Source organism: Panthera tigris, chromosome F2, assembly GCF_018350195.1.
Source record: "Panthera tigris isolate Pti1 chromosome F2, P.tigris_Pti1_mat1.1, whole genome shotgun sequence".
NCBI lineage: Eukaryota > Metazoa > Chordata > Mammalia > Carnivora > Felidae > Panthera > Panthera tigris.
Genome location: NC_056676.1, coordinates 33,731,870 through 33,742,478, shown reverse-complemented (window position 1 = coordinate 33,742,478; position 10,609 = coordinate 33,731,870).

The window sequence follows — 10,609 nt, the reverse complement described above, 5'->3', positions numbered from 1 at the left end:
GAAACAAATGTTGGGGAGAAGGGCACAGGATCAAGTTTGATTTTTAGACATGTTAAGTTGGAGAAACCTGGAGGATATGCTAATGATGATACCAGATGACAGTTACATTTATTTATTTATTTATTTATTTATTTATTTATTTATTTATTTATTTTTAATGTTTATTTATTTTTGACAGACAGAGACAGAATGTGAGGGGGGGAAGGGCAGAGAGAGTGAGACACAGAATCTGAAGCAGTTTTCAGGATCTGAGCTGTCAGCACAGACCCCGATGAGGGGCTCAAACTCACAAACTGAGAACAAGACCTGAGCAGAAGTTGGACACTCAACTGTCTGAGCCATGCAGGTGCCCCTATTTATTTAGTTTTTAAATTTTATTTATTTATTTATTTATTTATTTATTTATTTATTTAGAGAGTGCATGCACACATGTGGGGGAGGGCCAGAAAGAGAAGGGGACAGAGAATCTGAAGCGCGCCCTACACTGACAAGCAGAGAGCCTGATGCAGGGCTTGAACTCACAAACCTTGAGATCATGACCTAAGTTGAAGTCAGACACTTAACTGACTGAGCCACCCAGGTCCTCTGGCAGTTGCATTTATGATACTGGAGCTCAGAGAGGCAGCTGGCCTGGAAATACAAAGGTGAGCATTGTTGGGATAGAGAGGGAACTTAAGGCCACAGGAAAAAACAAGTTAACATAGGAGGGGAATTTTAGAAGGAAGACTTCAGAGTCCAAGACCAAGCATGAAGGTTAAATGTAGGAGGAAAAACTAAAACAGCCACAGAAAAAGAAGAAAGGAGATAACCCACAGAATCTGCTTGAGTTACTAGAAAGAGTATATGTGGCATTTAGGCTTCTGTTGCTAAAGAACAGAAAGACATGCTTTCTAAAGTCTGAGCCTTATTTATTTATTTATTTATTTATTTATTTATTTATTTATTTATTTTTGAGAGAGAGAGAGAGAGAGAGAGAGAGAGAGAGAGCGCACACAAGTGGGAGGGGCAGAGAGAGAGAGGGAGACACAGAATCTGAAGCAGGCTCTAGGCTCTGAGCTGTCAGCACAGAGCCCAATACAAGCCTTGCACTCACGGATGGCGAGATCATGACCTGAGCTGAGGTCGGAAGCTTAACCCACTGAACTGCTCAGGTGCCCCTAAAGTCCAAGCCTTTTAATACTGTTTGCCCACATTCCTACATGTCCCCTAGGGCTGACTCCCAATTAAATTGAGAGATACACTTTTAGGTTATTTAGTCTAGGAAAGATAAGGCTAAGTTTGTGGAGCAAAAGGGTGTCAAAAAAATTGTGAAAAAGATAAAAAGAAATTATGGGCATTTTCTATCATCTCTCTGCTTTCAGGAAAATATTATTTTTAAGTTTTTTTCTTATTCTCATTTCACAAAAGAAAAAGTGAGAGAGAGAAAAACAGAGGGAATAGTACCGTAGAGAAGTTCAGCTGAGAGATAGTTCATTGACTAGTTTATATATGTTAAGTATAATTCATATTCAAATAAAAAAGATTGTCTTTGCCACTATTATTAATTTGTTGAATATATTAATGCAAATACAGCACTGAGAATCTTTTCTGGGATGTATCGAATTCTTAAATAAAATTGCAGAAAAACTAACAGACAAACTAAAGACATTTGAAAGTGCTTGAGTAGATGTCTACCTCAGCATCATGAACTGATCTTAACATAATGAGGGACACTGATGGTTCCAACAAGCAGGCAGGTACTCCCTGTCTTTTCATGACCTTTTTTTCTCTATTTTCCCTACACTCATAACAATATCTGATTAATAATAAGAAACTAGAGATTTCTCTGGGTCTGGGAGTGGAGCCAATAGTTTACTATCCAAGATTGTCATCGAGATAGTCTGGGATCTGTGAACAAAGAAAATAGCAGAAAGAGGAAGAAAGTGGACTGTCAGTGGGTGGGAGTCTACTGGGAATTATCTAAGTGCTATGGTTCCTAGTTTGCTTGTATTCTGGATTGGGTGTGGAACTTCAGCAGAGCAGTCAGATATAAATGGGTCAGGAACAGACTAAAGAGCAGTCCTTGCTGTTGTCATTTGTTGTTGTTTGCGTTTTACAGAATTTTTGTTTCCATTTAGGCCCTATGGTGGCCTTTGTTAATCCCCACTTGGTATTCCCCCCTTAGTGTAGTTCTCTCCTACATTATATCAGGATTTCTCTGTGTGACCATTATAATATGGCAGAAGTGTTGGTACACAACTTCCAAAGCTAGGTTGTAAAAGGCACTGGACTTCTCTTATGGCTTGCTCACTCTGATGGAAGCTAGCTGCCATGTATGAAGGCTCTTAAGTAGCTCTATGGAGAAATCTAGGTGGAAAGGGACGGACAGCTTCAGCCAGAAACTGTGTAAATGAGCCATCCGGGAAATGGATCCTCTAGCCCTTTCAGATGATTGCAGCCGTGGCCCAATCTTGATGCAGTCTCGTGGAGAGAACCTAAGTCAGAAGAAGCCACCCTGCCAGCTGCTTCTAGATGTCCGACTCTCAGAAAATGTGTGAGATAATAAATGTGTTTTTTTGTTTGTTTGTTTTAATCCGTTAAGTTTTGGAGAGCAATGTATAAGCATCAATAGATAGCTAATGCAAGGTTTTTTTTTTGCTCAAAGCTGGAAACAGGACTTGGCAAGGCTTGGCCCTAAAGAAGCATGTGGTGAATGGAGAAAGCGTAAGGTGACTATCCCTGGAGTTGCATAGACACTTAGAGATAAATCAACTGTAGGTACTAAGAAAAATTTCATTGAAACAAGCAGAATTTTAAGAATGGAGAACATTTAACAGGTAATAGGGGGCATCCCATGTAGCAGGCAGTGCCAGGGAAGACTGCGGGGAATTTTGAGGTCAGGAGCACTCTTACAGGCAGACTTGAGTCACAAACGGGAGTCTATCACTAGGTAGAGCTCTCACATCCAAGTGGGCTGTGTCAAGGAAGACTCTTAGCAGGTAAAGATCCCAGGTGGAAGCTGGGCTTCAGGGCAAGGATGTCACTTCCTGACAGAAGATGGACACAAGGAAAGAGGGTCTGAGGGCAGGGTTGTCAAGAAGAGGTAAAGGATCCAGGGCTAAGTGTTCTACAAAGTAAGGTCAGAACTTAAGAATAAATTCACCTGTTAGAAAAGGCCCACAAGGCCTTTAGTCAATTAGTGGAGAGACTGACATATCACTGAATCTTAGCAGTTAACAGAGACTCCTATGAAGAGTTGAATCCACCTGCCTAATGTCAATAGCAGTCATCAACCCTAGACAGAGAGAGATCTGTAGGTGGGAGGCAGGGTTGGTGTGGAGAACTCTAGGCAGACCTTATTAGCTTGGATTGTTTCTCAATTCATTCATATAGCTTACACCAGCTGGGCTTTCTTTTCCTATTTTATCCTTCAAGATGTAAGAATAGCGTCTCAGATTTCTTGTTTCAAATTTCAGTAAAGTAGAATTACTTCCATTTCAATATTTGCTGAATAATTTTATGCAGTTTTTCCTCTCCCTTTTTTTTGTGATTTGTTATCTGTGGGAACTACAGAGTGGTAATAATCTTTACATTTCTAGAAGCACTTTATAATTTTCAAAGCAGTTACATCTAATTTATCGCACTCATCTGCTCTGGAAGGAAGCAGGACAATTATTATTAACCCCAAATTGCAAATGAGGAAACTGGCCATCAGATGTGTGAGGTAACTTGCTTGAAGTCACTTAGATGGTAAATGGGAAAGCCAGAATAAAAATGTTCTCTGATTTCCCATCTAGTGTTGAAATGTCTTATGATCTTTCAAAATCTATTCAGAATATAAATTAATCATTAAAAATGTTTATGTTTAGTATTTGGGGATAAAATTTATTCTGCTTTCCCTAATTATTATCTTAATAATTTTGTCCAGAAACTAAAATCCCAGCTAATGACCTTTAAGATCTTGAGCTACATGATTCTGGACTTCATAGGTTCTGGCCTCTGACTCCTAGAGGAAGAGGTCCAGAATCACATAACTACAAATACAGATCCCAGTGCCTCATTTTAAAATTAAGACTCTATGTCTATTGTGAAATGACATAAAAATAAGGAAAAACAAAGTAGGAAGTGTGGCCTCAAATTTAGTAGGTTCATTGCATATTGAAGGTTAAATTCCTGCTTCTCTGTCTCTCCATCTGTCTATTTGTGTCTCTCTTTCATATATTTGCTATTATATTCATATATGTTTAGATACATATTTATGTATTTATCAAAATGTTACTTCTTCTTATATCCTTTTGATGAATTTGACATGAATCACAATTAGGGACTTTGATACTATTTGTCACAATCAAGTATTTGTATCCTATATACATGGGGAGAATGGAAAGGAAGAGAAGGAACCACTGAAATAAGGAACCTCCTCAAGGAATATGGATCTAACAATGTAAAATGTGTAGACCCATGCCAATTACTATGCTGGGTAATATGCACAGTACAGCTGAGTAATACTATAGATATTACCCAGTGAACATTGAGTTATGTGCTGATATATTTGATACTTTTCCCAGAGAAAACTGAGGAGAGACTCAGTACATTTTGCAGAGAAATCTCTGAAGTAATAACAGTCCCAGATCTCATGGCATCATTTATTATATATTTAGCAATCTACGTAATAAAATCATACTGTAGTTGTTTGAAGAAATGAGAAATTGCTTTGCAGCCTCCGTCTAATCAACTCTTAGTTTTTTTTATTGTGGCTCTATATATATATATATATAATTTTATCGTTTTAACCAGTTTCCAGTGTACAGTTAGGTGGCATTAAATACATTCACATTGTTGTGCGACTATCACTGCTGTGCACCTGCACGACTTTTTCATCATAACATACTGAAACTCTGTGCCCATGAAACAGAGACTCTCCATTCTTCCCTGCCTCCAGCCCTGGTAAACACTATTCTACTTTTGCATCTATGAATCTGACTGCTTTACAGACCTTATACAGTGGAATCATACAATTAGTTGTCTTTTTGTTTCTGGCCTTACTTTCACTTAGCATAATAACTCAGTGTTCATCTATGTTTTATCTTATATCAGCATTTAATTGCCTTTTCAGTTTGAATGGTATTCTAGTGAATGTATATACCCATTTTTTACCCATTTATCCACAGACAGACATTTGGGGTGTTTTCACCTTTTGCCTTCTATGAATGATGCCACTGTGAATGTCAGTACAAGTACAAATATACAAATATCTATTCTCATCCCTGCTTTCAGTTCTTTTGTGTTTATACCTTGAAAGTGGAATGGCTGGATCGAATGGTAATTCTGTGTTCACTATTTTTTTGAGAAACGAACATATTGTTTTCGGCAGTGGTGCACTATTTTACATTTCCAATAATGCACAAAGTTTCAGTTTCTCCACATCCTTGCCAACATCTATTATGGAATTAACATCCTTATAACAGAAGCCCTAGAGAGCTTTCTCACCCCTTATACCACGTGAAGACACAGTGAAAAGGCAATTGTCTATGAACTGGGAAACAGACCCTCACCAGATGCCAGATCTGCCAGTGACTTGATCTTGGACTTCCCAGACTCCAGAACTGTGAGAAAAAAACTTCTGTTATTTATAAGCCACTCAGACTGTGGTATTCTATTATAGCAGTCCAGATTGACTAAGACACCAGACTTCATCAACACATGCCTGGTCCTGGCTGCTGTAAGCCTCTTCTCCTCTTATCCAGGAATACTTGATGTCCATCAGCAAGCACAGCACTTGTCCTGAGAACCTGGGAAGATCTAGGCATACCTTTATCTCAACTCCCATGCGCATTGTGTATCTCTAATATAACTTGTCATGTTATAATTTCTGCTGTGTGTCTTTGCCTTAGTAGATTTTGAACACATTGAGTACAAAAATCACTTCTTTTTCACTTTTGTGCCTCTTGAAGTAAGCATAATACCTGGACTGTAATAGGATCTCAGTAAATACTTGATTATTTTCAAATACCTGTACATATACACATAGGCACACACACACACTACACATATACATATGTATTTGTAGTGAGTATATATATACTCAACTAAAATTCTATTACTCTGGAGGAAGAAAAGAATGGTTTTTAGTGATCAGCTAGCTGTCTCAGCTACTCTTTGTTCCCAGTTACAATTTCCATCTTATGTTCTAATTTTGATGACTAGTATCTACTTTTGATTTCTGTGCTTAAGGCTTATTTTTTGTTTGTCTGGTTTTGGGTTTTTTTGTGGGGGGTGGGGTGGTGATGGTGCTGGTGGTGGTAAAATCCACTGTCGTCTGACTATTCTTGAGTCCCACTGTCCTTCTTGTCATTATTTCATGAAACTCAGTGTCCATTGCCTAGGCTCTGACCTCAATGGTGGGTAGACTCCCCAGGGCTGCCTTTCTGCCAGATCTGCCACATAAGCACCAGCTCCTTGTTTGTTTCCTACTGCGTTATCTGGGCCACTAGGATATCCTATGGCTTATGTTGAACTTTTGAATATTATCTGTAGTTGTGGACCTGTAATCTGCATGGTTTATCCACTTGCCAGACTGGATCTCCTCTTATGCCTAAGACTGTCTGTCCTTCCACTGCCTGCATGGGCATATCCTGAGCTCCAGATGGCTGAATGCCCTGTAATGGAAACGTAGCAAATGCAGTAGCCCTTAACAATTTGAAGGGTCATGAATCCATATTGTACAGCAGATAAAAACAGTAATCCCCCTCTGCAGAAAAATATGCATGCAAATAACATGAAATTTTGCATCTGATTTCAAGCAGTTGATGGACTTTTAAACTGAAGGTCTAGACACCTGTCAGATCCAGGTAGGGGAGGGTCTGGCACAGGGAGGAAGGACAGTCGTTAAAGCCATTGCCATGGTGGGCACTCACTGCCATCTCAATTGTCATTCCTTCCTATTAGATAGGAAAGGGATGCAATTGTTCAGTAGGACTCTTTTTACATGTGATTTAAAAAATATGTATAAAAGCTATTTTCAAAAGCCATAGTCTCTAAAGTGGTTTCATGAATAGCCTGCAATGTTATGATTATTGAACAAGAAAAAGAAGTATGTTCTAACTGTCAGCAGGGGACGATTGCCACCTTCCACTTAATGGATTCAGTGTTCAAAAGAAGCGTGGGCAAAATGAAAAACCCACAAACTAATCTTTTAAACATGTCAATAATCATGAGTTACTGGGGAATGAAAAGGAGGGAGTTTGAATGATTTTGAACAGAAACTTTTAAAGGTTTTTTTAAAACTTTCAGTTTTGCAAGTGATTCTGATGATTGAGCCAGGAAAAGGGAAAATCAAAAGGAATGTTTACATATCACTGCTGTTAAGAGGAAAAAGAAGACTCTTGTGGAGGTTTGAGCTGAAGTTTTCCAAATTATTCTTTTTCACACAGAGGTTACTCAACCTTGAACAAATAATTCTGAAGTGAATTTGGTGAACGCTCTTTGGTATTTTGTGAATTAGTAATGAAGACTAAGCTCACAGTAATGAAGACTAAGCTCACAGAGGATATGTAATATGTATATTACACATTTAGATTTTCTCATTTTGCAAAATATTGCCTTTATAGTCATGTAATATTAGTCAGACTCCATGAAAAGATTACCTATTCTTGTGAAGTCAGGTGAGTAGGACAGGTTGTTATCAAAATAATGTTTATTGAAGAGTTAATTTCCTAAGTAGTTTCAGATACTGGAGAAGACTCTGATTTGCTTGTGATAAACAGTATAATCTTGAAGGACAAAATTTAATAAAGAATTTATCTTTTCTGTTGTAACTAAGGTGAGTGATATTTCTTCAATGAGTTTTTGAGTAATTATTCTCATTTCATATACATAAGATCATAATCCAATATGATTTTAAAATAATTACTTTTTCAACTTTTTTACATCTGTCATAAGAATCTAGAGTTCAATTACACTGTTTTCCTTTCTTTAAGTAACATGGAAATAAATAAATGAATAAATGCTTTTTTCTTGCACTTTTCTGCCTTCCTTGTTAAAAATTCTCATCCTTCAGTTTTGAGGAGAAAATAATCCTCTTTCCCTTTCCCCAAATAATTGTTTTTGCTTATGTCAGTATAAATAGGAAAAGCTCTTCAAGAGAGTAATTGAAAAATGTAGATTCTACTATTCACCAATATCCAATAACTCTATACATCTGGGCATATGAGAGGATTACACTTCCCACTCCGCTTCCATTTGCCTGGGGTCATGTGTCTGGCTCCAGCCAATGAATTGTAGGTCAGTTCCATAGCTAAAGATTTAATTGCCAGTGCCAAACACTCCAGAGGATTCTTCTGCTGCCATGGTAGCAATGGAAGCGAGTATAAAGATGGATCCCCCATTAGTTTGAGTCCTTGAGGCACTATGGTAAATAGGGCAATGAGCAGAGCCCCAGCCAACCTATGCTAATCATTGGCATATACTACAAAGGAGTATTTCTGTTTTAATCACTGAAATTTTGGGAGTGTTATTTAACACAATACGACCTAAGCTATTCTAACTAATACAGGAGGACCAGTTGATAACAATTACTGCTAATGATTCTGATAAAATAACTACTAATAATTCTAAGACAAACTGGTTGGATTTGATGTATACCATGTGTCAGACACTTAATTACCCTATGAGGTAATTATTAATATGATTTTTATTTTATAGATCAGACAATTGAGATTGAGAGATTAAATGAAAGGTTACCTACCCAATTAACAGGTATTAGAATGAGGATTTGAATCTAAATAGATTTACTCCCCAATTTAACTATTAATCACAGTGACCTTCTAATAACTCTCTAATTGTACCTTCTAAGATTTCATCAATGTGTCCCAGGGAAAATAATGTTCTTCTTTTTTTTTTTTAAATGTTTATTCAATTTTTTGAAAGAGAGAGAGAGACAGAGAGGCAGAGCACCAGCGGGGGCAGGGGGTGGGGGGTGGGTCAGAGAGAGAGGGAGACACAGAAACCAAAGCAGGCTCCAGGCTCTGAGCTATCAGTACAGAGTCCAATGTGGGGCTCGAACTCACAAACTGTGAGATCATAACCTAAGCCAAAGTTGGATGCTTAAACAACTGACCCACCCAGGTGCCCTGAAAATAGTGTTCTTGACTATAGCTCTAAATGTTTAATCTTTTAGTCAATAATTACGGACGGTAGATGTAAGCCAGTTTTCTACTCCCCCAATAAAACCATGCATAAAGCTTTTATTTTTTTATTTAAAAAATGTTTGTTTGTTTGTTTGTTTGTTTGTTTGTTTTGAGAGAGGGAGAAAGAGAGAGAGCATTGGGGAGGTGCAGAGAGAGGACACAGAGAATCCCAAATAGGCTCCATACTGTCAGCACAGAGCTCAATGCAGGCTCTGAGATCATAACATAAGTTCATGATCATGTGAGATCATGACCTGAGCTGAAATCAAGAGTTAGATGCTTAACGGACTGAGCAGCCCAGGCACTCCTATAAAGCTTTTAAAGTTTAATTAACACTTAGGGCATATCTATTATGAATTAGGTGTTCTACTAGGTGCATTTTTACATATGTTTTTCACTTACTGTTCCTTGAAATCCTTTCAATTTCTAATATTATTACCCCCACTTTATAGAAAAAAAATAAGGACCAGGGAAGATGTGTATTTTGTCCATGATTACCCACCTTTTAGATGGCAGAGGAGTTTATACTCTGTTCCTCTTTTCCTTTTGGGAGAGAATTCATGCACATAAACACAGTAAATGAAGCAAAACTGTGTTAGGTTGATTCTTTTAGGATAGAATGGGTCTTGATCAAAGTTGGCTTAGGGGACTGTGAGAATTTCTGCCAGCTCTGGATTCTTGGCAATCGGAGCGGATCTCATCATGCTGGTTCAGAGCGTATGCAATGTTCAGTCTAGTAACCCAATTGCACTGAACTGGGAAATGATTGTCCCTGTAGCGCTTGAGGGGAAAGTGCAGAATGGATTTCCAAATATGCCTGAAATGACACCACAAAAGCCACAAATACACCATCTGTTATGGCTTTGGGTTATTGTAAAGGTTTCATCTTGAACACCCTGAAATTCCTCCTTGGAGAAGAAGACAATCAGTAAGCACGAGGGTTTTGATCAACTATAATTTCCTGGCTTCCTTACCACTCTGATTAATATTTCAGTACATGATGTGACATCTGTCTTTCATTAGGTCCTTCACCGTGTATTTTCTACTTTTGCATTTCCAAACTCCAATTTTATAAGTGTTAAGCGAACTTCATCATACTTTGCCCCTTAATCATATTATCGACTTGTCTGTAAAGTTGGCATCGTGACCAACTCTCCATTAAAATTGCCACAGGAGCAGTGGTAGAACAAGGAAGATTTGAGTCCTGTTATACTCAGTCTTTACATATTTGATTTGTCAGCAAAATTCCTCAACAAGCTGGTGGTGCCTTGTTCCAGATGTGATAACATATACCTTATACCTAATACAAATAGGTATAAGGCCCTGCCCTTTACTTACTCTTGAAGTTTGAAGTTTCTTTATGGAATGTTCTGAGTTCCTGACACCTGTCTGTCTGTGAAAAGCTTACTTTGGTTTCATTAGACAGTGCTTGTCAAAGGTCA